The sequence below is a fragment of the Erinaceus europaeus genome, chromosome 3, assembly GCF_950295315.1.
Source record: "Erinaceus europaeus chromosome 3, mEriEur2.1, whole genome shotgun sequence".
Lineage (NCBI taxonomy): Eukaryota > Metazoa > Chordata > Mammalia > Eulipotyphla > Erinaceidae > Erinaceus > Erinaceus europaeus.
Window position 1 is genome coordinate 66,077,617 of NC_080164.1, and position 25,449 is coordinate 66,103,065.

Consider the following 25,449-nt stretch of genomic DNA (forward strand, 5'->3'; position numbering starts at 1 on the left):
GAGCAGAGAATGTGAAAGCCTTGCCCCACTTCATCACTCCCTCCTGAAGCTCCCTGGGGCAGTGCTTGATCACCGCTGGCCTATGTTATATTTCCTAGGCAGTCCAGGTGCTCCTTTACTGCTCACCACATCTATAACCTCATAGTACATCAGAGGTAAGGTTCTGACTTTATTTATTTGTTGGATAGAGACAGTCAGAAATCTAGAGGGAAGGGGAGATAGAGAGGGAGAGAGACAGAGAGACAGACCTGCAGCGCTCCTTCACCATTTGTAAAGCTTTCCCCCTGCAGATGAGAACTGAAAGCTCATACCTGGTTCCTTGTGCATTGTAACATGTGCACTCAACCAAGTAGGCCACCACTCAGCCCCCAAGTTCTGACTATTCATTCTCACATATCTCTCATCTGCTGCATGCCAGGCACTCGGCCGGACAGGGCAGTTTCTGAACTCCCTGCCTCCATCCGGACCAACAGTATATTTATTCTTCATTTGCTGAAGATCAGACCTCACTCCCCTCCCCCACTTACACCCCAGACTCAGATATCTTCTGGGGTGATACAAACCCATAGGTGCTGACCTTTTACAGACAGTTGTGGTGATAATAGCAGTCAAGGAGAAAGGCCCACCCTCCACAAAACTGTTTCCTCTTCTCTAAGCAGTACTGAAAACTGCATCCGAGGAAGGATCTGGAACAACTCTGTGCTAACAGGTTAGTAGGATTTTAAGTCAGGAGTGGGGTGAGGAGCTGCAGTAAGTTGCCAGCAATGCTTATTAACCATTTTCATCGTTTACTGTTTAAAATCCTCTGTCCATACCTTATCAGAAATTTTTAAATAATTAACTTATTATTTGTTATAAAACAAGAGAATTTTATTAGTGATTTAATATTGATTTAGGAAACCCTAAGATAATAGGGGTATAATTCCACACTGTGCCCACCACCAGAGTTCTGTGTCCCCATTACTTCCATTAGAAGCTACATCAACCAGTATCAAATACTTAGAGGAAAATATTGGCAGAAGTCTTTTCTGTTTAAATTTTAAAGGCATCTTCAATGATATGAATCCAATATAAAAATGACTAAAACAAACAAAAAAACCAAAGAAATGGGACTACATCAAATTAAAAAGTTTCTGTATGAAGCTGAAAAACAAGATCAGAAGAGGAAACAAAAGTAGAACCTGAACTGGAATTGGCGTATTGCACCAAAGTAAAAGACTCTGGGGTGGGTGGGTGGGTGGGAGATTACAGGTCCTTCAGAGGACCTAGTGGGGGTTGTACTGTTATATGGACAACTGAGAAATGTTATGCATGTACAAACTATTGTATTTACTGTTGAATGTAAAATGTTAATTCCCCAATAAAGAAATTAAAGAAAAAAAAAAGCTTCTGCACAGCAAGAGAAACTACCACCCAAATGAAAAGATTTCTTACAGAATGGGAGAAGATCTTTACATGCCACACATCAGACATGAGTCTAATAAGCAAAATATGGAAAGAGCTTGCCAAACTCAGAAACAAACAAACAAATTACCCCATCCAAAAATGAGGAGAGGATATGAACAGAATATTCACCACAGAAGAGATCCAAAAGGCCAACAAACATGAAAAAATGCACCACGTCATTATCAGAGAAATGCAAATGAAGACAACATTAAGATACTACTTCTAAAAAAACTGCATTAGATTTTTTTTTTTTTTTTTTAACAGAGCACTACTCAGCTCTGGTTTATGGTGATGCAGGGGGTTGGGGGGGGGATGAGAGGACTAAACCTGTGACTTTGGATCTTCAAATACAAGAGTCACTTTTTTTTTTTTGCCTCTAGGGCTATCTCTGGGGCTGGGTGCCTGCATTACGAATTCAATGCTCCTATGGCCATCTTCTCAATTTTTTTTTTGGATAGGACAGAGAGAAATTGAGAGAGGAGGGGAAGATAAGGGAGGGAGAGAGAAAGACAGATACATGCAAACCTGCTTCATTGCTTGTAAGATGACTTCATTGCTTGTGGTGGGGAGCTAGGGGCTCGAACTGGGATCCTTGAGCTGGTCCCTGCACTTGGTACTATGTGTGCTTAACCTGCTTCAAGAATCACTTTGCATAACCATTATGCTATCTATCCCTGGATCCCTCTGTGATTTCTTGTGTCAGCACCAACCTCCCTGACAAGATCCTACCTGTCACCCCATCATCTCCACAGGTGTAAATTTCTGTGCTTCCCATTCTTAGTAGTTCAGTTTAATCCTGGCATCTTTCAGCCCTGTAATTGTTGTGCTCTCCCCATGGCTGTAAAGGAAGACTTCCTTCCATGGCAAGCCACACATCAATGGGGAAAGGGGACCTGCACCAGAACAGGGGCACAAGCCAAACAGCAGGAAGCCTAGGGTCCCATCACACCTCTGCTGCAGATTGAGTATTGGGACTGCCAGCCACCAGACAGAACCTACTTATCTGAAACAGATGCTGGAAGCCCCTTCCTCAAACACGCTCAAGAGCTCAATGTCCACAGCCTACCCTCCAGGGCAGGCTGCTGTGTGTGTGTGTGGGGGGGGGGGCAGGGTACTTGTGAAGGGTGGAGGGTCTTGGTTCTTGGTGTATGTGTGTGGGTGGGGGGATTCTGACCAGGAGAACCTCCTACACGCAAGGACTCTGAGGGAGTCTGCCTGAGCAGACCGTCCTCTGGGATTCCATCTTCTCTTCCTGCAGTTTAACAAGCAACTAGCCTGCTGTTTCCTGTCTCCCTCCTTGTAATAAATGCCTCTGTGTATTTAAAGACGGTAGTTAAGTCATTCTTGAGCTTTCGCATCTCCAAACAAAACAGTGTTGGCCCCTGTAACCTTTCTTGGCAAATTTTAAGACCCATATGCAAAAGAAAAGCAAAACAAAACCATCTGATGGGGAGAAGGCCTCTTATCAGCAACCCAGACAGTGTGCTTTGAAACGTGTTCTCTAATTACATGTAAATTCAGTAGCTTCAAGTGTGGGAGCCAGGGAGAGAGCAGGTGCTGCTCATCAACCCTGGGGTGGGGGCTGTTGGGGGGGGGGGGCACGCTGGCTCTGCAAAGCTGTGCTAGGGCTTGGCTGAGGCTTGCATTTCCTAAGAGTTTAGATTCCTTTGGGAAGATTGAGAGGTACATAGATCAGCTAGGTAGTGACCCATCAGTCCCTGTCTGCTAAAGCTTCCTGCCTGGGTTTGTTGGAGGTGGGCTAGGTCCCAAGAGCCTCAGTAGAGCCAAGCAGATTGCTGGGAAGGCTGCCCTCTGACCCCTCAGAAGCCAGCAAGACCGGTTTTCCAGGTATTCTCTTCGAAAGCTGGTAACCTTACTCCTTTCACCAGCAGTCCCTTGAGACTTCCTGTTGCTTCTCAATCAGAAAGAGGCTGCCAGCACAGAGTGCCCTCAGCAGGGTCCTTTGATCACATTTAAATTCCATGTGAGGGTGGGTTTCTCAGGTACATTTCCCTCAGCTAGTGAGCTCCAAGATGCCTAAGTCTCTCTGCCCTCTGGTGTTGCCAACTGTGGGCAGACTTCCCACAAACCATTGTCTACCTGGTCTCAGAGTCTTTTCTCCCTTTAAAACTAGGCGTTTGCTATTTAGGCCTAGCTTCCAGGGGAGACATCCTAAGTGCATGCCATTAACTAAGCAAATTCAAGACACACTTTTTTGTCTTTAATAAAGCGAAAAATATGTATACAGTACTAGTAATTCTGTGCTATTCTAGAGCTACCAGGAAGTAGATATACAACAGAGGTCAATCAGTGTGATCTTCTGTCTGTCTATGCCTGCCCTTTCCTGCTTAAGACTCAGGCTGGGAGCATTTAATTTTGCAATAGCAGACTCCCACTAAGGAGTCAGAATCTGCCCTAATATAGATCCTAAGAAGACATCTTCAACTAGCCTCCAAACACATAGAAAACAGTTTTTCCAGCACTGGAGAAAACACATTTGTGTGGTCTTCCTAATAACACAGAGGTGGCTTCTCAAAAGGAGTACCCTCACTAAGGCTTCAGAAGATGCCTTGACTGTGAAAAATGTGACTTGGGCATGACTTTAGGTAAAGGTGTCTCCACGGTATGGGCCCTGGTTTACAGACCTTGAATCCTAAGCTTCAGGCAGTTCTGACTCTTATCTTCCTCATTTTTGTATTCTTAGCACCCAAGATGGTGCCTGGCACATGAGGACCCTTAAGAAGCATTTTATTTTGCTTATTGAGTTGTTGAAATAACTCATTAGAGATACAAAGCCCCGCATGTATGTGCAGATTATATGTATAGCCATGAGCAATATAGAATGCTTGCTGTGTATACCGCACTATGAATGGTAGGGGGCAGCATTCAAAGAGACAAAAATCACACCTTCTTGTCCCAAAATGTTAATAAGACCACACTGAAGATACACAAATGTAAATATAGAGTGATGCACCCTAGTGCACCAAAACAGTGTCTATAGAAGCAAAGTTCTTTATTGTAAATGCTCCTGTTTTATAAAGCAAATTTGCCAAAAAGCATGCTCTTTAGGATGCTAGCTTCTTGGGGTAGTGATGTGAAAATAACAGTCAGGTTAGGTGAATCCAGGACCAAGCTAGGCAGATTAGAGCACCACTCATCTCTGGCTTACACTGGTGCCTGGAACTGAGTTTGGGACTTCAAAGCCTCAGGCATGAAAGCAATTTGCATGGCCATTATGCTAACTTCCTAGCCCAATAGACTTCCTGAAACCTTTTTTTTTAAAAAAAAAAAAAAAAAAAAAAGAAAGAAAGAAAGAAGCTTTTTAAAAAATTGTGATTTATTTACATGATGGAATACTACTCAGCTGTTAAAAATGGCGAAGTCATCTCCCTTGCATCATCTTGGATGGAACTTGAGGACATCATGTTAAGTGAGATAAGCCAAAAAGAGAAGGACAAATACTGGTGATCTCACTATAAGTGTGACTTAACAAATAGGGACAGAGAGAGAGAACATAAAGTAAAACATGGACTGGACACAGTGCATTGAATCCAAGCAAGGGACTCTGGGGAAGGAGGGAGTTGGAGGGGCAGAAGAGAAATTTGTGGTCCTGGTGCATAATGAAATCATACTCGTGTGCCAATGACTGCACTGTAAAGTCCTGACCCCTTCAATAAAATAAAGAAACAAACATAGAAAAAAAGACTTTTTGAAATAGATTTTCTCTACTAGAAAGCTTACCCATTTTAAGTGTGCAAATCAATTTTTTTAGTATATTTGCAAAGCTATGAAACCATATATGCATCCTGTAACTGTGATGTAACTGTAGAACAAGACTGCTGCTCCCAAAATCTTATGACCATTTAAAGTTATTGTCCCTACTCTAGACATACCTAGTCTATACCCTTCCCACTCTAGACATACCTAGTCTATACCCTGCTTCTACAGATTCTCCAATTGCTTTCATTACATATAGATGGAATCATATATTTGACCTTTTGTGAGAGGGTTCTATGATATAGCCAAGGTTCATCCATGTTGCACCACATTTCTTTTTTACTTAGGAACACTACTCCATTGTCTGGATCAACTACATTTTGTTTACCTACTCATCACTTGGTGAACAATTAGGTAGTTCCTACTCTTTGCTTATTATATATCATGCTATGCTTCTCTGAACATTTGTAAGGAAGTTTATGTGGCTCAGTTCTCTTGGGTTTATACTTAGGAGTGGAATTGCTGAGCCATTTGGTAACTCTATATATAACCTGGCAGAACCACTGAACCATTTTCCAAAGTTGCTGCCTTGTTCTTCTACAAGGCAACTCATGTTCTAATTGCTCCACATCATTAACATTGCTTGCAATTAATCATCTGTTTATAACTTTCCTAGTGACTGTGAAGTGATTTTGATTTGCATTTTCCTGATAGCTAATGAAGTTGAGCAACATTTTGAGGGATTTGGAAACATTGATGTGATATGCCAGTTGCTTTGTGAGTCTTTCAAAGAGAAAAGGGCTGAGCCTGCCATCTTCCCTGTGGCTAACTCCTAGAATGCAAAACCCACAGCCCAAACTTGTCTGTCCCTGGTGAATATCTATAGCTCATTATTTTTGCAAGTTTTTCTCAAAATAAAGGAATCTTAATTTGTCATGGGTTTGCATGAAACTTTATTGAAGTTAATTTTAGCTAGAACAAAAAAGAGAAAAGAAGACTAAAATTTGTCACCTTGAAAATTCTGTTGTTTGGCTGGGAGAATTGAGAAGCTGGACTTAATGTGTTCTTTCATTTCATCTGGTTCTTCTTCTTCTTTTTTTTTTTTTCTTTTTGGAGAAAATGTTACAGGACTACATTGATCTTTATGCCCTTGAAATGGTTTAGACATGGTTCTTTCTTTATTAATTAATTTTTTTTTTTATTTCCACCAGGTTTATCACTAGGGCTCAGTGTCAGCACTACAAATCCACCACTCCCAGCAGCCATTGTTTTTCTTTCTATTTTTATTTGACAAGACAGAGATAAATTGAGAGGGGAGGGGAAATAGAAAGGGAAAGAGGAAGATAGACACACCCGTAGACCTGTTTCACCCCTCATGAAGCACCCCACCTGCAGGTGAGAAACAGAGGCTCAAACCCAGGTTTTTGTGCACAGTGATATTTGAGTTTAACTGAATGCACCACTGCCCAGCAGCCAAGCATAGTTCAAGACACTGTGCTGAGCATCATGGTCATGATGAAGTGTCTAATTTGACTAAGAACTCCAGATTCATGGAGGTGATTGCACAGGAGGACATTAGAGCATCTCAGCAGTACCTACTCTATGCTCACACAGGTAATAGTAAGTTTGGAATTTACAAACCCAAACCCATCAGCCAGAATTTCCCAAGTACTATAAGCAGTGCCCATCTGCTTTCTTTGGGCCTTTCTACTAGATTGCCAAGGTTATCAGGTCTAAATCCAGTCACAGAATTTGTGATGCCTTCTTTAGGCACTTTTACTAGGATCCCAAGCTTATTGGGTCTAAGTAATCACAGAGGGCTATGAAGCACTTTTACTTTGAGATATATAACCAGCCCTTGCTTATGGATACATGTATACCTGTACCCAGTACCCTAAGCCCTAGTCTGTATCTAGTATCTGTAACTTTGTTAGATAACGTGCCATCTGAAATGGAAATAGGTAGTCTCATATGTTAGGAAAGACCTCACCAGACTAGAGGAGTAGGGACATCTAAGGCTTGGTGTCTTTGGTGACAATCCAAGTAATAAGTCAGTAGCAGCATAATGTGGCATGGCAACACTGGTAGCTTTGATTTTAGTTGAGGTCAACAGAAGTAGTATGATGGTAAGGGACCAGGAAGAAGAAACATAAAGAAATATGGGCATAGTGTTAGAAGTGCCAGGACTAGGAGAAATAAAGATCTTTTGATTCAACTTCCGGAGGCAGAGCTACGAGCAGCAGATCGCTTTTCTCTCCTCTCCTCTCCTCTCCTCTTCTCTCCTTTCCTCTCCTCTCCTCTCCTCTCCTCTCCTGGATCAACTAGGAATACCAAAGGAGACCACCCGAATCGAAACAAGACAGGACTAGAATGACCACAGGAATCCAGTAAATCACCCGTGAGTACAAACACGCGTGGCTGGTGACAGAGAGGAGAGAGGGGCCTAAGGAGAGATTAAGTGACTGCTAACAGTTCAACAGTTTATCAGTGGAGACACCACCTCCAGTCTGCTCCACAACAAGGGGACAGCTGAAGGGAGGAAAGGACTCCCCAGAGACTCACTAAGTGCAACTCTGAGTCTCCATTGCTACTACCCGCAGAATCTGGAGCAGCAACAGGGAGGGACACCAGGGGACAGAGATCTAACCGGGAAACTCAGGAGAAGACCTATACCTCGGTGGCATAGCTGAGGGGCTGTGAAAGTCTCTTTGCATAACCACTAGATTATCTCTGCCACACCCTGCTTTATCTCTTGGTCAGGAGTCAGTGATTAAGCTAAGAAGCCTATTGATAGTTTAAAAGCCCTCAGGCTCCCATAGCCTACAGGGAAGAAAAAAAAAGAGGCTTTTACACCACTGAGCTCCAACTCAGGGATTGAAAAAACTGTTAACATATATAAAATGGTTAAAACAACAAGAAAAAATATTGGAGACTCGAACCAGGACAAGAGTCCAGCTAAAAGTCCTCCAGAGGGTGAAGCACAAAACAACGAGTTCAACATCCAAACATTAGCTAAGGAAATAATAATAGGAGTGAGTAAAGAATTTGAAAAAATTGTAATCAGAAATGCAGGAACAACAAATGAGAAAATGGAAGAAAATTCTAATTATCTCGTGGTTATTAGAGAGCTGAAAGCTGAAATCGCTGAGCTAAGAAGGCAACTAGCTGAACAAGCTAAAACAGTATCAGAGCAGGGCAACAAAACAGATGAACTCCAGAAAGCAGTAGAGGGCTGAGAGAATAGAATCAATGAGGCTGAAGACAGAATTAGCAAGATTGAGGATGAATTAGAGACAAGTAAAAAAGAAGTAAGAGATCTCAAAAAGAGATTAAGAGATGCTGAAAATAACAACAGAGTCCTATGGGATGACTTCAAAAGAAACAATATACACATTACTGGCTTACCAGAGGAAGAAAGAGAAGGAGAGGAAGAAAGCATTCTCCAGGCCATAATAGCTGAAAATTTCTCTAGTCTAGACAACACCAAAGACATAAAGATTCAAGAAGCCCAGAAGGTCCCAAACAGAATTAACCCAGACCTAAAGACACCAAGACATGTCATACTTAGATTGGAAAGGAATAAGGATAAAGAAAGGATCCTCAAGGCTGCAAGAGAAAAACAAAGAGTTACCTACAAAGGAAAACCCATAAGATTAGCAGCAGACTTCTCCATACAAACACTACAGGCCAGAAGAGAATGGCAAGATATCTATCGAGTGCTCAATGAGAAAGGCTTTCAGCCAAGAATGCTATATCCTGCTAGACTGTCATTCAGACTAGATGGAAGCATCAAAACCTTCTCAGACAAGCAACAGTTGAAGGAAGCAACCATCACCAAGCCTGCCTTGAAAGAAGTTCTGAAAGGTCTCCTATAAACAACCAGATCACCACAAATAGGCCATATATCAAAACACTCTAAAACTCTACAAGAATGGCGTTAAAATATCTTCAATCTTTGATATCAATAAATGTCAATGGCCTGAATTCACCTATTAAAAGACACAGAGTAGGAAGATGGATCAGAAAACACAACCCAACAATATGTTGTCTACAGGAAACTCACCTAACTCAACAAGACAAACACAGACTTAAAGTGAAAGGATGGAAAACTATCATACAAGCCAATGGCCCACAAAAAAGGGCAGGAACAGCTATTCTCATATCTGACATGATAGACTTTAAAATAGATAAGATTAAAAAAGATAGGAATGGACACTACTTAATGCTCAGAGGATCAGTCAATCAAGAGGACTTAACAATTATTAATATCTATGCACCCAATGAGAAGCCATCTAAATACATCAAACTTCTACTGAAGGAGCTACAGCAATATATTAACAGTAACACAATCATAGTAGGGGACTTCAACACCCCACTATCTCAACTTGACAGATCATCCAGGAAGAAAATCAGTAAAGACATAAGGGAGCTAAATGAAGAGATAGATAAACTAGAACTATTGGACATTTTCAGAGTCATCCATCCCAAGAAACTGGAATACACATTTTACTCAAATCCACATGGATCATTCTCAAGGATAGACCATATGTTAGGCCACAAAGACAGCATCAGCCAATTCAAGAGCATTGAAATCATTCCAAGCATCTTCTCAGACCACAGTGGAATTAAACTAACACTTAACAATCAACAAAAGATTATTAACAGTCCCAAAATGTGGAAGCTCAACAGTACACTTCTTAACAACTTGTGGGTCAAAGAGGAAATCAAGGAAGAAATCAAAATGTTTCGAGAGTTCAATGAAAATGAAGACACAAGCTATAAAAATATTTGGGACACAGCTAAAGCAGTCCTAAGAGGGAAGTTCATAGGTATACAAGCACACATTAGGAAACAAGAAAAGGCACAAATAAACAGCCTGATTGCACATCTTGAAGACCTAGAAGAAGAACAACAAAGGAATCCTAAAGCAACCAGAAGGACAGAAATCACTAAAGTTAGGGCAGAAATAAATAACATTGAGAATAGGAAAACCATACAAAAGATCAGTGAAAGTAAATGTTGGTTCTTCGAAAGAGTAAACAAAATCGACAAACCTTCAGCCAGATTCACAAAACAAAAAAGGGAGAAGACCCAAATAAATCGGATAGTAAATGAAAAAGGAGATATCACAACAGACACTGCAGAAATTCAACATATTATGCGAGGCTTCTATGAACAACTATATGCCACCAAGCTAGAGAACCTGGAAGAAAAGAATGATTTCCTAGATACCTACCAACTTCCAAAATTAAGTAAAGAGGAAGTGGATAACATGAACAGGCCCATCACAGCTAATGAAATTGAAACAGTTATCAAAAATCTTCCCAAAAATAAAAGTCCTAGACCAGATGGTTTTACAAATGAATTCTACAAAACTTTCAAAGAAGAACTAATACCTCTACTTTTAAAAGTCTTCCAGAAGATTGAAGACACTGGAATACTCCTTGCCAGCTTCTATGAAGCCAACATCACCCTGATACCAAAAGCAGACAGGGACACAACCAAAAAAGAAAACTATAGACCAATATCTCTGATGAACATAGATGCGAAAATATTGAACAAAATTCTAGCCAACCGGATACAGCAGTATATCAAAAAGATTGTTCATCATGACCAAGTGGGGTTTATCCCAGGCATGCAAGGTTGGTTTAATATACGTAAATCAATCAATGTGATCCACCACATCAACAAAAGCAAGACCAAAAACCACATGGTCATATCAATAGATGCAGAGAAAGCCTTTGACAAAATACAACACCCCTTTATGATCAAAACACTACAAAAAATGGGAATAGATGGAAAATTCCTGAAGATAGTGGAGTCTATATATAGCAAACCTACAGCCAACATCATACTCAATGGTGAAAAACTGGAAGCATTTCCCCTCAGATCAGGTACTAGACAGGGCTGCCCACTATGACCATTACTATTCAACATAGTGTTGGAAGTTCTTGCCATAGCAATCAGGCAGGAGCAAGGAATTAAAGGCATAAAGATTGGAAGAGAAGAAGTCAAACTCTCCTTATTTGCAGATGACATGATAGTATACATGGAAAAACCTAAGGAATCCAGCAAGAAGCTTTTGGAAATCATCAGGCAATACAGTAAGGTGTCAGGCTACAAAATTAACATTCAAAAGTCAGTGGCATTCCTCTATGCAAACACTAAGTTAGAAGAAATTGAAATCCAGAAATCAGTTCCTTTTTCTATAGCAACAAAAACAATAAAATATCTAGGAGTACACCTAACCAAAGAAGTGAAAGACTTGTATACTGAAAATTATGAGTCACTACTCAAAGAAATTGAAAAAGACACAAAGAAGTGGAAAGATATTCCATGTTCATGGGTTGGAAGAATTAACATCATCAAAATGAATATATTACCCAGAGCCATCTACAGATTTAATGCTATCCCCATCAAGATCCCAAGCACATTTTTTAGGAGAATAGAAAAAATGCTACAAATGTTTATCTGGAACCAGAAAAGACCTAGAATTGCCAAAACAATCTTGAGAAAAAAGAACAGAACCGGAGGCATCACACTCCCAGATCTCAAACTGTATTATAGGGCCATTGTCATCAAAACTGCTTGGTACTGGAACATGAACAGACACACTGACCAGTGGAATAGAATTGAGAGCCCAGAAATGAGGCCCCACACGTATGGACATCTAATCTTTGACAAAGGGGCCCAGACTATTACATGGGGAAAGCAGAGTCTCTTCAACAAATGGTGTTGGAAACAATGGGTTGAAACATGCAGAAAAATGAAACTGAATCACTGTATTTCACCAAATACAAAAGTAAATTCCAAGTGGATCAAGGACTTGGATGTTAGACCAGAAACTATCAGATACTTAGAGGAAAATATTGGCAGAACTTTTTTCCACATAAATTTTAAAGACATTTTCAATGAAACGAAATCCAATTACAAGGAAGACTAAGGCAAGTATAAACCTATGGGACTACATCAAATTAAAAAGCTTCTTCACAGCAAAAGAAACCACTACCCAAACCAAGAGACCCCTCACAGAATGGGAGAAGATCTTTACATGCCATACATCAGATAAGAGTTTAATAACCAATATATATAAAGAGCTTGCCAGACTCAACAACAAGACAACAAATAACCCCATCCAAAAATGGGGGGAGGACTTGGACAGAATATTCACCACAGAAGAGATCCAAAAGGCCGAGAAACACATGAAAAAATGCTCCAAGTCTCTGATTGTCAGAGAAATGCAAATCAAGACAACAATGAGATATCACTTCACTCCGGTGAGAATGTCATACATCAGAAAAGGTAACAGCAGCAAATGCTGGAGAGGGTGTGGGGTCAAAGGAACCCTCCTGCACTGCTGGTGGGAATGTAAAATGGTCCAACCTCTGTGGAGAACAGTCTGGAGAACTCTCACAAGGCTAGAAATGGACCTACCCTATGACCCTGCAATTCCCCTCCTGGGGATATATCCTAAGGAACCCAACACATCCATCCAAAAAGATCTGTGTACACATATGTTCTTGGCGGCACAATTTGTAATAGCCAAAACCTGGAAGCAACCCAGGTGTCCAACAATAGATGAGTGGCTGAGCAAGTTGTGGTATATATACACAATGGAATACTACTCAGCTGTAAAAAATGGTGACTTCACCGTTTTCAGCCGATCTTGGATGGACCTTGAAAAAATCATGTTGAGTGAAATAAGTCAGAAACAGAAGGATGAATATGGGATGATCTCACTCTCAGGCCGAAGTTGAAAAACAAGACCAGAAAAGAAAACACAAGTCGAACCTGAAATGGAATTGGAGTATTACACCAAAGTAAAAGACTCTGGGGTCGGTGGGTGGGGAGAATACAGGTCCATGAAAAATAATGAATGAAATAGTGGGGGTTGTATTGTTAAATGGGAATCTGGGGAATGTTATGCATGTTCAAACTATTGTATTTACTGTTGAATGTAAAGCATTAATTCCCCAATAAAGAAATAAATTATTTAAAAAAATATATCTTTTGTTTAAAATTTCTTTATTGGGGAATTAATGTTTTACATTCAACAGTAAATACAATAGTTTGTATATGCATAACATTTCCCAGTTTTCCACACAATGCAACCCCCACTAGGTCCTCTGTCATCCTTCTTGGAACTGTATTCTCCCCACCCACACACCCACCCGAGAGTCTTTTACTTTGGTGCAATACGCCAATTCCAGTTCAGGTTCTACTTGTGTTTTCTTTTCTGATCTTGTTTTTCAACTTCTGCCTGAGAATGAGATCATCCTATATTCATCCTTCTGTTTCTGACTTATTTCACTTAACATGAATTTTTCAAGGTCCATCCAAGATCAGCCGAAAATGGTGAAGTCACCATTTTTTTTATATCTGAGTACTATTCCATTGTATATATATACCACAACTTGCTCAGTCACTCATCTGATGTTGGAGAAATAAAGATCTTAAAGAGAATGGAAAGGGTTCTTTGTATCTTGGAACATGAGCGTAATTAGCATATGCCTGATGTCAGCCTGATGAGCATACTATGAACTTGTGCAAACCCACAAGGGATTGTGGGTTTATAGAAAGTCATTTCAGTGAGTGTCTGGTGGAAGTTTCTCTCTGTTCCTGTTGCCCTTGCCTGCTCTCCTTCTCCCTGGAACTCACCATGCTGCTTCCCCCAGGACCTGAACAAGTGCTAGTAACAAGCTTATGGAATCATGGTTCCCACCATCAAGTCTAGACAATCTTTGTCCCTTTGCCTATTTTAAAGTACCTAAGTGACTGGTGATTGAAATAAACCTTCTGTTTGTTTAAACCCTCAGCTCAAAGTCCAAGTGAAGTTTTTTTTAATTTTTTAATTACAATATTTGTAGTCTTAGAAAAGGTTGAAAATAGCAATAGTTAATTATTATCATAAACAAGTTCAAGTTCGTTGGGGGTTTACTTTTCTACGAGAATACAGTGGTTAGGGTCTACTGTAATATACTTGATCTCAATATACTTTGTGCCCTTTTTTTAGGTATCTGTTAATTACCATATCTTAGACACTAACAGGGCCAAATGGTTTTGGTCTATCTAGTCTAAGGTAATTCAGATGTTTAAAAAAACTATAGATACAAATATATTTTTAGAGCTTCTCAAACAATTTAAACCTAGTGTCAGAATCTGGTCATTTTACAAATCTGAAACATAAAATACTTAGGTTAAAAAATATGTATACTCAGAGATATGGTCTAGGCAGTTAGAGAACTTGAAGTATTAAATCTATTCCCCAACATGTTAAGTTAATAGTGATTTATGATATTATAAATTAATAGTATTATGATATCACACCTTTTCCATTACCAAAGGTCTGTGTCACCCCCCACCCCCCTAGATAATTACGGTCATTTTTAAGTCTTGAATATGGGTTTTCTCTGTGTTTGTTTGTTTGTTTTCAAGTTCAATTCTCTAAATTCCATGAATGAGTGACATCATCCTGTAGTTGTTCTTTACCTCCTTGCTTACTTCAACAAGCATGCTCTTCTCGAGTTCCATCCATTTTATCCCAAATGACATAGTCATATTTTTTTATTGCTAAGTACTACTCCATGAAGTGTATGTCCCATAATCCAGTCATCTGTCGGCCATTTTGGTTGCTTTCAAATTTTGATGATTGTGAATAATGCATCTATGAACATGGGAGTACATATATCCCTTCGAATTAGTGTTCTTATCTCTTTTGGATAAATGCTTTGGAGTGGAATTGCTGGATCCTAAGGTATTTCCATCTGGATTTGTTTAAGAATTCTCCATATTGTTCTCCATAATGTTTGTAGCAGTTTGTATTCCCACCAGCAATGTAATAGAGTTCCACTGTTTTTAACAATTATTGCTTTGTAGTATAACCTGAAGTCAGGCATCATGATGCCTCCATTTTTCTTCTTTTTCCTCAGGAGAGCTTTTGCTATTCGAGCTTTTAAAAGTTTCACATGGGGGCCAGGTGGGGGCGCACTTGGTTAAGTGCATGAGTTACAGTGCTCAAGGACCTGTGTTCAAGTCCCTGGTTCCCACCTACAGGAGGAAAGCTTCATGACTGGTGAAGCAAGGCTGTAGGTAACTCTCTGGCTCTTTCTCTGTCTCTATCTCTCCTGCCCCTCTCAATTTCTCTCTGTCTCTATCCAATAATAAGTAAATAAAATAAAAAGATTTAAAAGTTCCACACAATTTTTTTTAGTAATTTGTTCAATTTTCTAAATTGAATATTAATAGGGATTACATTTGGCAGAATTGCCATTTTAATGATACTTATTCTTCCAATCCATGAACAGGGGATGTTCTTCCATTTCTTTGTGTCACCCTCTATTTCTTTCAACAGTGTCTTGTAGTTTCCTTTGAAAAAGTCTTTCACCTCCTTTGTTAGATTTATTCCTAAGTATTTTATCTTTTGGGGTTCAATTGTAAATGAGATTACTTCCTTCAGTTCTCTTTCCTCTAGAGAAATGCCACTGATTTGTGGGTACTGATTTTGTAAGCTACTACTATACTGAATTCATTGATGATTTCTAGTAGCTTTTTGATAGAGTTTCTGGGGTCCTCTAGGTATATCAACATATCATCTGCAAATAATGATGACTTAATATCATCCTTTCCAATTCCTTTGATGTCTTTTTCTTGCCTGATTGTGATGGCTAGGACTTCTAGGACTATGCTGAATATAGGTGGTGAGAGAGGGCACCCTTGCCTAGTTCCTGATTTTATAGAGAAAGCTTTCGGTATTCCCCACTGAATATAATGTTAGACATATATATATATATCCTTTATTACATTGGGGAATTTTCCTGCCACTCCCAGTTTCTGGAGGGCCTTTATCATAAAAGGGTATTGCACCTTGTCAAATGCTTTTTCTGTGTCAATTGATAAAATCATGTGATTTTTATATTTCTGTTTGTCGATATGGTGGATTAGATTGGCTTGCACATATCTAGAATTTATAAAGAAGCTATTTAAAAGAGAATAAATAACACTTTTTTTTTTTTTACCATTGCCAGGGCTATACTACTCCATGTTGACTTTTCCAGATAGATACAGAAAGAAAGAGAAAGGTACCACAAAGAACTGAATCTTTGAATGAAGTGAAGGCAGGACTTGAACCTGGGTCATCTGCATGGCCAAGCAGGCTTACTGTATAAGTGAGCTATATCTCTGGCACTACATAACTTTTTAAATGAGAAAAAGATCTGAACAAACACATCACCATTGAATGTATGGGTCTGGCAAGTAAGTACATGAAAAGAGGCTCAACCTAGTTAGTCATTAGGGAAATGCAAATCATGACCACAGTGAAATACCACTAGACACCCACTACAGTGAATACAATGAAAAACACTGACCATACCAAAGGTTTTCAAAGATGTGAAACAACAGGAACACTCACTCAGTGTTGATGGGAATGGAAAATAGTGTGGCAACTTTGAAGAGTACTTTGTCAGGGTTTGTTTTTTTTTAAGTTAAAAATACATCTACCATCTGACTCAACCACCTCAGTCCTGGTTATTCACACTCTACACAAGAAATAAAAGCATATATCCATACAAAACTTGCATCACATGTTCATAAATATTTTAAATTGTCAAAAACTAAAAACATAACAAATGAATTCCAGCAAATGACTAATGAATTGTGATATGTCTGTACAATTGGTTGCTACTCAGTAATAAAAGAAAACTACTGATACACATAAAAGTGTAATGAAATGGGAGTCGGGCTGTAGCATAGCGGGTTAAGCGCAGGTGGCGCAAAGCACAAGGATCGGCATAAGGATCCCGGTTCGAGCCCCGGCTCCCCAACTGCAGGGGAGTCGCTTCACAGGCGGTGAAGCAGGTCTGCAGGTGTCTATCTTTCTCTCCTCTTCTCTGTCTTCCCCTCCTCTCTCCATTTCTCTCTGTCCTATCCAACAATGACAACAACAATAATAACTACAACAATAAAACAACAAGGGCAATAAAGGGAATAAATAAATAAAATAAATATTTAAATAAATAAAATAAAACAAAAAAAAGCAGTGATTACTTTAAAAAAAGTGTAATGAAATATCAAAATAACAACACTGAACAATAGAAGACAGAAAAAAAAAAAGCATACACTAGATAATATTAGTTACAGAGATTCCAGAAAATATAACTTATCTAGAGTAAACGGCTTGGATAACAGGAGGAAGAAATTACTAAGTCGAATGAGGAAATTTTTAGGGGTGATGTTTATCTTTACTATTAATTTGATTTTGATAGTTTTAGAGATGCTAAAACCTCTAAAATATAGAATTTAATTATATAGAGTTTACTATGTGGCTACACTTTGATAAAGTTATCACCATAAAATAACTTCTCAAGATACACACTGAAATGTTTTACAAAATAACTATTTAAGGACTGAAATCTGCTTCTAGAAAATGCAGGAGTAGGGTGGGAAGTAGGTGGTAATATCAGTAAAAGTGTGAGATAGAAGATGTACCAGGGAGATAGTACCAATGATATTGCACTAGACTTTTGTTCCCTAGCCTCTGATGTTGCCAGTTCAATTCCAAGCACCACCAAGAGCCAGAACTGAGCAGTGCTCTGGTCCTTCTTCCTTTCAGTCTCTCATTAAAATAAGTAAGTAAATAAATAAATAACCATAAAATAAAGAAAAGAAATTGTCTTTAGTAGATGCTGTTGGGAATCACTGGGTGGCCTCATGCCGCAGAAACAGCAGTACAGAAGTACTGACTGTTTTGTAGGAAAGAAAAAAGTGGGGGTAGGTTGTGGCTCACCCAGTAAAGTACACATATTACCATGAGTGAGGACCTCTGCTCAAGTCCCTGGTCCCCCTGCAGAGAGAGAGAGAGAGAGAGAGAGAGAGAGAAAAGGGAGGGGGTTTGTGTGTGTTGTGTGTGGTTTCATGAGTAGTAAAGCTGTGCTGCTGGTGTCTATTTCTGTCTCTCTCTCTCTCTACCTCCATCTCTACTTCACTCTCAATCTCCATTTTTCTCTCACCTTCTATAAAAAAAAGAATGAGAAAGGAAGTAAATAAAGAAGGAAAGAAGGAAGGGAGAGAGGGAGAAAAGAAGGAAGAAACAAAGGGAAGAACAAGTAAAGGAAATAAGTATAAAGAATAATGCAGTAGTGCAAGCAATGAGTCCCATCAATAAATCTGGTGGTAACAAAAAAAAAGAGACCTACCAAATGTCACTATGCACAAAAGTAGACTCAAAATGGATTAAACACTTAGATGTTAGACCAAAAACCATAAAATACATAGAAGAAAACATCAACAGAACATTATATGATGCCTACTTTGGAGAAGTCTTCAGAGACTCAAGTTTAATAGCAAGACAATAAGAAAAAAAATAATAAACCACTGAGATTACATTAAACTGAAAAACTTCTGTACAGCAAAAATAATCATCACCAAAACACAGAGATATCCTCCAAAAGGGGAAAATATATTTACATGTCATACATCAGAACAAGGGCTAATAAACATGCTATATAAAGAGCTCCAAGATTAGCGAGACAACATAATGATTATGTAAAAACACTTTCACGCCTGAAGCTCCCAGGTCCCAGGTTCAGTCCCTAGCCCTACCATAAGCCAGAGCTGAGCAGTGATGTGCTCTCTCTCTCTCTCTCTGAGTGTGTGTGTGTGTGTGTGTGTGTGTGTGTGTGTATGTGAGAGAAAGAGAGAGTGAGTGAGTGTATCTCTGTGTGTGTGTGTGTGTGTGCTTGTTTCTTTCCCTCTGTGGCTTTCTCTCATTGACACAAAATATAAAAACAGTTCCCAAAGACCTCATTACCCCACTAGAGAAATAGAAAGGCAGGCTGGGAGTATGGATCAACCTGCCAATGCCCATGTTCAGTGGGGAAGCAATTACAGAAGCCAGACCTTCCACCTTCTGCATCCCATGATGACCTTGAGTCCATACTCCCAGAGGGATAAAGAAGAGGAAAGCTGTCAAGGGAGGTGTTGGCCATTAAACCAGCTCCCCCTGCTCCATGCTGCATTGCTGATAGTATGGCCTTTTTACATAATCACTGTTTTGCCTGTTCTATCTTCTTTCTACCTTGAGACCCACCCTGCCTGCAGGGTATATTAATCCCACCAGTTAAAACCATCGCAACAGTTGCTAAGGACACTTCCACCTTCCCAGCATGCCTTTTGCCTCTCTCCACCCCCTTTCCTAGCCATTTCCAACTTGCCACTTCCAGTTTCATCCCATAAAACCCACTTCTGTTCCTAGTTTCACTCTCTTTTCTCTCCCACTTTCTGACCTGGAGAAGGGCTGGCGTGCAAACCAGGAGGTGGCCATTGCGGTTTGGCGCCACATGGCTTAAACCGCTGTGCTCACACCTGACTCTGGAGCTCTCTCGTGTTAATAAAGAATTGTATTACTATGCCACCATGAGTTGCTGGATCCTCTCTTCCACCTGCAAGACTAGCCCGGCAGGGAGGGGATGGGATACAGAGTTCTGGTGGTGGGAATTGTGTGGAGTTGTATCCCTCTGATCCTATAGTTTTTGTCAATGTTTCCTTTTTATAAATAAAAATTTAAAAAAAAAGAAACAGGGGAAAAGAGGTAGGGCAGTGAGCACACATGTCACCATGCACAAGGACCTAGATTTAAGCCCCTGCTCTTTTGCTTCTACAAGAGGGAAGTTTCACAGGCTCTGCAGGTATCTCTCTTTCTCTCTCCTTCTCTATTTCCCCCTCCCCTCTCAATTTCTCTCTGTCCTATCAAAAAAAAAAAAAAAAAAAGGAACAAATGGCCACCAGGAGCTGTGTATTTGTCATGCTGGTGCTGTGCCAGCTCTACAAATCCACTGCCCCTGGTGGCTTTTTTTTCCATTTTACTGGATAGGACAGAGAGAAATTGATGGAGGAGGGGGAGATAGAGAGGGAGTGGGAAAGAGAGATACCTGTAGATTTGCTCCACCATTTGTGAAGCTTCCCTCCAGCAGGGGAGGAGCAGGGGACTCAAACCCAAGTCCTTACATTTCATACTATGTTCACTTAACTGGGTTCACCATGTCCAGGCCCCCCAAGTTTTATTTAATTCAATAAAAATATGTATAGGTAAAATAGTCTATATGAATGTATGAAAATTGATTGTGGTATGAAACAGAATTAATTAATACTTAATTGAGGCTAGTTCTTTTAAAAAGATTTATTTATTATGAGAGAGGTAGAGACGATGAAAAAGCCAGAACACTGCTTAGCTCTGGCATAAGGTGGTGCCAGTGGCTGAAGACTCTGGAGCCTCAGGCACGCAGTAGGTGCTCTAACAAGGTCAGCTATCCCTTCTATACCCTGACCCTTCTGGCAGGCTGGGTTTTCTCAAATAAGACACATGGCAGAGGGGTGCAGGGGGAGAGAATTCATCCTTAAGAGTGGAGACTTGACATTGCCACAAGGCTGTTCTTAGGTAGCATTGTATAAATATGTCCAGTGTGTGGAAGTAGTGAAATGACTGAGAAATGTGAACAAAGAGAAAGTGAGCTCTAAGGCCAGCAAGACAATTCACCTGGGAATGAGCCTGCTTTGCCATGCTCATGATCCAGGTTCAAGCTTCAGGGAAAGCCTCTGTATTGTGGTTTCTTTTCCTCCCTCTAGGCTTCTGTCTAGCTCTTCTTGTCTCAGAAAGTCAGCCTGGAGCAGTGAATCCCCAGAGATGACTAAAAAATAAGTATATATTTTAAAGTAAACTCCAAAGTCTTCTTGGCACCTAATTATCCAAAAGTGAACATCATTATACTTCACCCCACACCCTTACAGGATCAACATTACAGTCCACAGTGGATGGAAAATTCCAAGCCTGCTAACAATTAGAAAAGTGCTCTTCTAATTAAAGGACCTGTCCATCAAATTTCCTTGGGTGTCTGGTGAGTTTTCCAATGTTAAACACTCAGGGGATTATACTACCTGTGAGGTATGATAGCCTTGATAGACTACAGTGAAACAGAAGCAGTTTGTAGACTTTGGTACTACTTGGTGAGCATTCACAGGGAGAAAGGGGGGCTAAGAAGGATTTGGGAACACTATTATACGGCCTTAAAATCTGTAAGAATAGCCAAAGAACACTGGTCAGAAAAGTAGATGGGTCACTTGACTGCTTAATCACACAAAACTTTATTTATATGAATCAAGAACCCTGCTAAATTTGTTTGATATGATCCTTTATAATTTCAGATTTGAATTGTATTTATATAAGAAATACCCCACCAGCAGTGGTTCCTTTCTTTCTTCCCCTTCTCTTCCTCCTCCTCCTCCCCCTTCTTCTTCTTCTTCTTCTTTTCCTTCTTCTTCTTTTTTTTTCTTATAATTGGCACCAGGGCTAGCTGGGGCTCAGTGCTAGCACTAAAAATCCATGACTACTTGAGGGCCATTTTTTTCCTTTTTATTTTTAATTTCTTTCTATTTTCACTTGATAGGACAAAGAGAAATTGAGAAGGGGGTGAGATAGAGAGGGAGAGAGAAAGACAGATACATGCAGACCTGCTTCACCACTCATGAAACACCCCACCTGCAAGTGGGGAGTGAGGGCTAGAAAACAGGACCCTGTACATGATAACATGTGCACTCAGCCAGGTATGCCACCTCCCAGTCCCCACAATGGTTTCTTAAATATGCTACTAGACACACACACACACACACACACGATGTCTGTAGTGTTTCAAAGGACGTTTCAAGAAAGTTTAAAAAGTCTGATCACATAATGGGAAAAATATTTGTAAAACATATATCTTACAATAATTTAGTACTCAAAATATATAAACAATTTTCATAATAGAATAGTAAAATAGCAAATATTCCTGCTGAAAAATATGTGAGGGCCAGGAAATAGCTCTCCTGATGGGAAGCACACTTTATTATACATGAGGACGTGGGTTTGAGCCATACAAAGAAAAGCTTCACAAGTTGTAGAATGGTGCTAAGGTATCTCTCCTCTGTCTCTTCCTCATTCTCTGTCTCTCAATATCTAGAAAAAGAAACCAATCCATCAAGAGTGGGAGGATTATACAGGCACAAAACAGTGACAAAGTTCTGATGGGAAAAGAGAAAGAAAGATGAAAGGAAGAAAGAAGGCAAGCAGGAAAGAGAGAGAGAAAGGATAAAATCAGATAAGGAGTCTGATTGGGCATATCTCCAAAGAAGATATACAAATAGATAGAGAATAAACAAATGGAAAAAATTTAACCCCATTATTCATTAGATAAATGCAAATCAAAACCATAGTGAGATGTCACTTCATGTCTGCCAAGATAATTAAAAGAAACAAATCAACACAAGTTAGGAAGAAATTTGACTTCTGAATACACTGTCAGTAGGTATACAAAATCAGTGCTGCTATTCCAGAAACATATTTAGCAGTTCCTCAAAGGAATAAACATATCAGTATTATATGGCCCAGAAATTCTTTCTACCCCTATGTAAGAGAACTGGCTACGCATCTATACAGAAATCTATTCCTAACTATTCACAGAAGCATTATGTATAATGGTAAAAAATTAAGACAGTCTGAATACCTATCAACTGATAAATGTAGAAACAATAATAGAATATTATTTAGATGTAAAAAAGAATGAAATACCAATTCATGTTAAAATATAACAACGGGAATGACGAAAAAAGCTCACTTGGATAGTGAGCTGCTTTACCATGTGCATGACCCAGATTCAATCTTAGCCCTCAATGCATTGAAGAAAGTGGCAGTGTTTTGGTCTCTATTAAATAAATAAATAATTTTTTTAAAAATGTATGAATCTTGAAAACATGTTAAAAGAAGAAGCCAACTCAGACAGTCACACAATTTATGGTTGTAAAGGGCTAGAGGAGATGACTGTAAGGATGACATTTAATAGATACAAGATTTCTTGGTAGACTGTGCAAATGGTCCAGAATTAGTGTTGATGGTGACACAATATTTTGAATATACTAAAGCCCACTGAATTATAAACTGTACTGAAGGGGTGAGTTTTATGATTTCAGAATAATATGTTTTCTAAAGAAAAGGTAATGGTCCAAAACTGAAAAGTCACAGAAGAATCAGCAGTGAAGTCTGTCTTCTTCAGACAGCAGCTAGCCATTGCTTCTGCAATCCTAGGTTGCCTTCAAATCCAGGAATTCATTGTTGTTCAACATGTATACCACACAGATCTCTCCAGTTTTTATATTCTACACAGTCCTGAGTATTTTAATATTTCTCTTGATGATTTTAAAATATTTTATTATTTTGTCTTAATGAGACACACACACACACACACACACACACACACACACACACACACACACACACACACAGAAAGACTAGACCACTATTCAGCTCTGGCTTATGGTGGTGCTAGGGACTGAAGCTGGGACTTTGGAGGCTCAAGCTCTCTCCCTAGCCTGTATTTTACTTTTTAAAAAGCATTTACTCTTTACAAAGACCTACTAATCTCTATATTATGCACATCTCTATTATATATTCTGAGACAATGCACTGTAGATTTTATTATAGCCTGAAAATTAACATGAGAATCCATCTATGACAAGTATATAGTAATGAGCTGTCATTGTATTATCAGCAGACAGAATTTAGATAAAGCAAAATTCTAAACAAGGAACCTGCATTCAGTAGTCTCATTCAGATTCAGGGAATCTGAGTCTTGACCAGAATATCCCAGCATTTGCCTGAAATTTTGACTTTCCTAGATTTGTAGTTATATGATTACACCGAAGATGTGCAATTAGGTGACCCCCTTTTTTTTCTTCTGAATATTTTTAATCCCTGAGGACCTAAGGAAACTTCAAACTTCAACTGAGTTGACAGGTGAAGAGACAGACTGATGCATCATTACTGGCCATCATCAACAAAGACCAGCCACACAGCCAAAGGCCCCATTTAGCAGAACCTGCCTGGGGATTGCAGAGCCTGAGATTTGTGCCAAAAGTCCCACATGAGTGCCCACAAACACCACAGCATGTGAGAGGTAGAAGAGCCAATGTCAGTAGAGCATTCTCTACTATTTTCCCCAAATCATAGTGTGCTAGACTTTTTCAAACCTTATAGAATTGGTCTTGGAGCCACTTTTTGTTCACCATTTTATTCATTGGCATTGTAGGAATATCTTACCTTTCAGGGGCAAACGCTAGAAGAAGAAGAAAAAACTGCCTTTCAGCCACCAAGTTGCTGATGCCACCATGATGTCATCCTAACCTCCTCATACAGACAACCTCACCAATGTGTCCTGGAACTTCACCTCTCCAGTCCTACCCCACTAGGAAAAGATAGAAACAGGCTAGAAGTATGGATCAACCTGCTAACATCCATGTCCAGTGGAGAAGCAATTACAGAAGCCAGAACACCCACCTTCTGCATCTCAAAAATAATTCTGGCCCATACCCCCAAAGAGATAAAGAAGAGGGAAGATTCCAGAAGAGGGGATGGGACATGGAACTCTGGTGTTGGGAATTGTGTGGAATTGCAAACTGTTACCTTCCAATCTTATTAATCATTAGTAAATCACTAATAAAAATTTTAAAAGAATTTGAGTCTTACTGTTTCTGTTAGAGATTCTACTTAAAGGGGACTTCCCTGACCCCCCCCACCCCCCACATACACAAAGTAAAAACTCTCATTCTCTAGTTATAAAGTTAGTAGGACACATACTCTGTGTGGTCTTTTTACAGACCTTCTAGTTACCACCCAGTGATTATCCTTCTATTCTTGAATACCACTGGCAACAGTAGCCTACAGTGATAGCAGGTTGCTCTTACAAGTAGTTGTTGATTAAACCCTGCAGGAGAGAGATACAAGAGGTTCTCACAGGGCTGGGCAAGAAATCATGAAAAGGAATATAATATACCCTGAAGGAGAGAGATACAAGAGGTTCTTACAGGGCTGGGCAAGAAATCATGGAAGGGAATACAATCAGAAAATATAATGAGATTTTCAAGCTGAGGAAACAGAATCAAGAACGGAGACTTTGAGTATTAACAGAACTGACCCTACAGCTTTGCAAGGATTAAGTGTAATAATGCGACCACATACCAAATGTGATTCAAACAGTTGTTGCTCAAGAAAAGTTGGCTTTACCAATAAGAGGGCAGAACAAACAGCTGCTTGCAAGAGAAAAAGTCCACTGAGGAAATTATTGTAGTGGTCTGGGAGGTGGCACAGTGATAAAGCTTTGGACTCTCAAGCATGAGATCCTGAGTTTGATCCCTGGCAGCACATGTGCCAGAGTGATGTCTGGTTCTTTCTCTCTCCTCCTACCTCTCTCATTAATAAATAAA

General features: G+C 39.7%; 1 long non-coding RNA gene across 1 annotated transcript; it reads left to right on the top strand.

The window, feature by feature from the left end:
- Positions 1 to 24,700, top strand: LOC132537673 (uncharacterized). The gene is made up of 3 exons (XR_009549135.1): positions 1 to 155; positions 20,947 to 21,053; positions 24,333 to 24,700. It is a non-coding gene; the product is annotated as an uncharacterized LOC132537673 (long non-coding RNA).
- Positions 24,701 to 25,449: the final 749 nt, after the last annotated feature.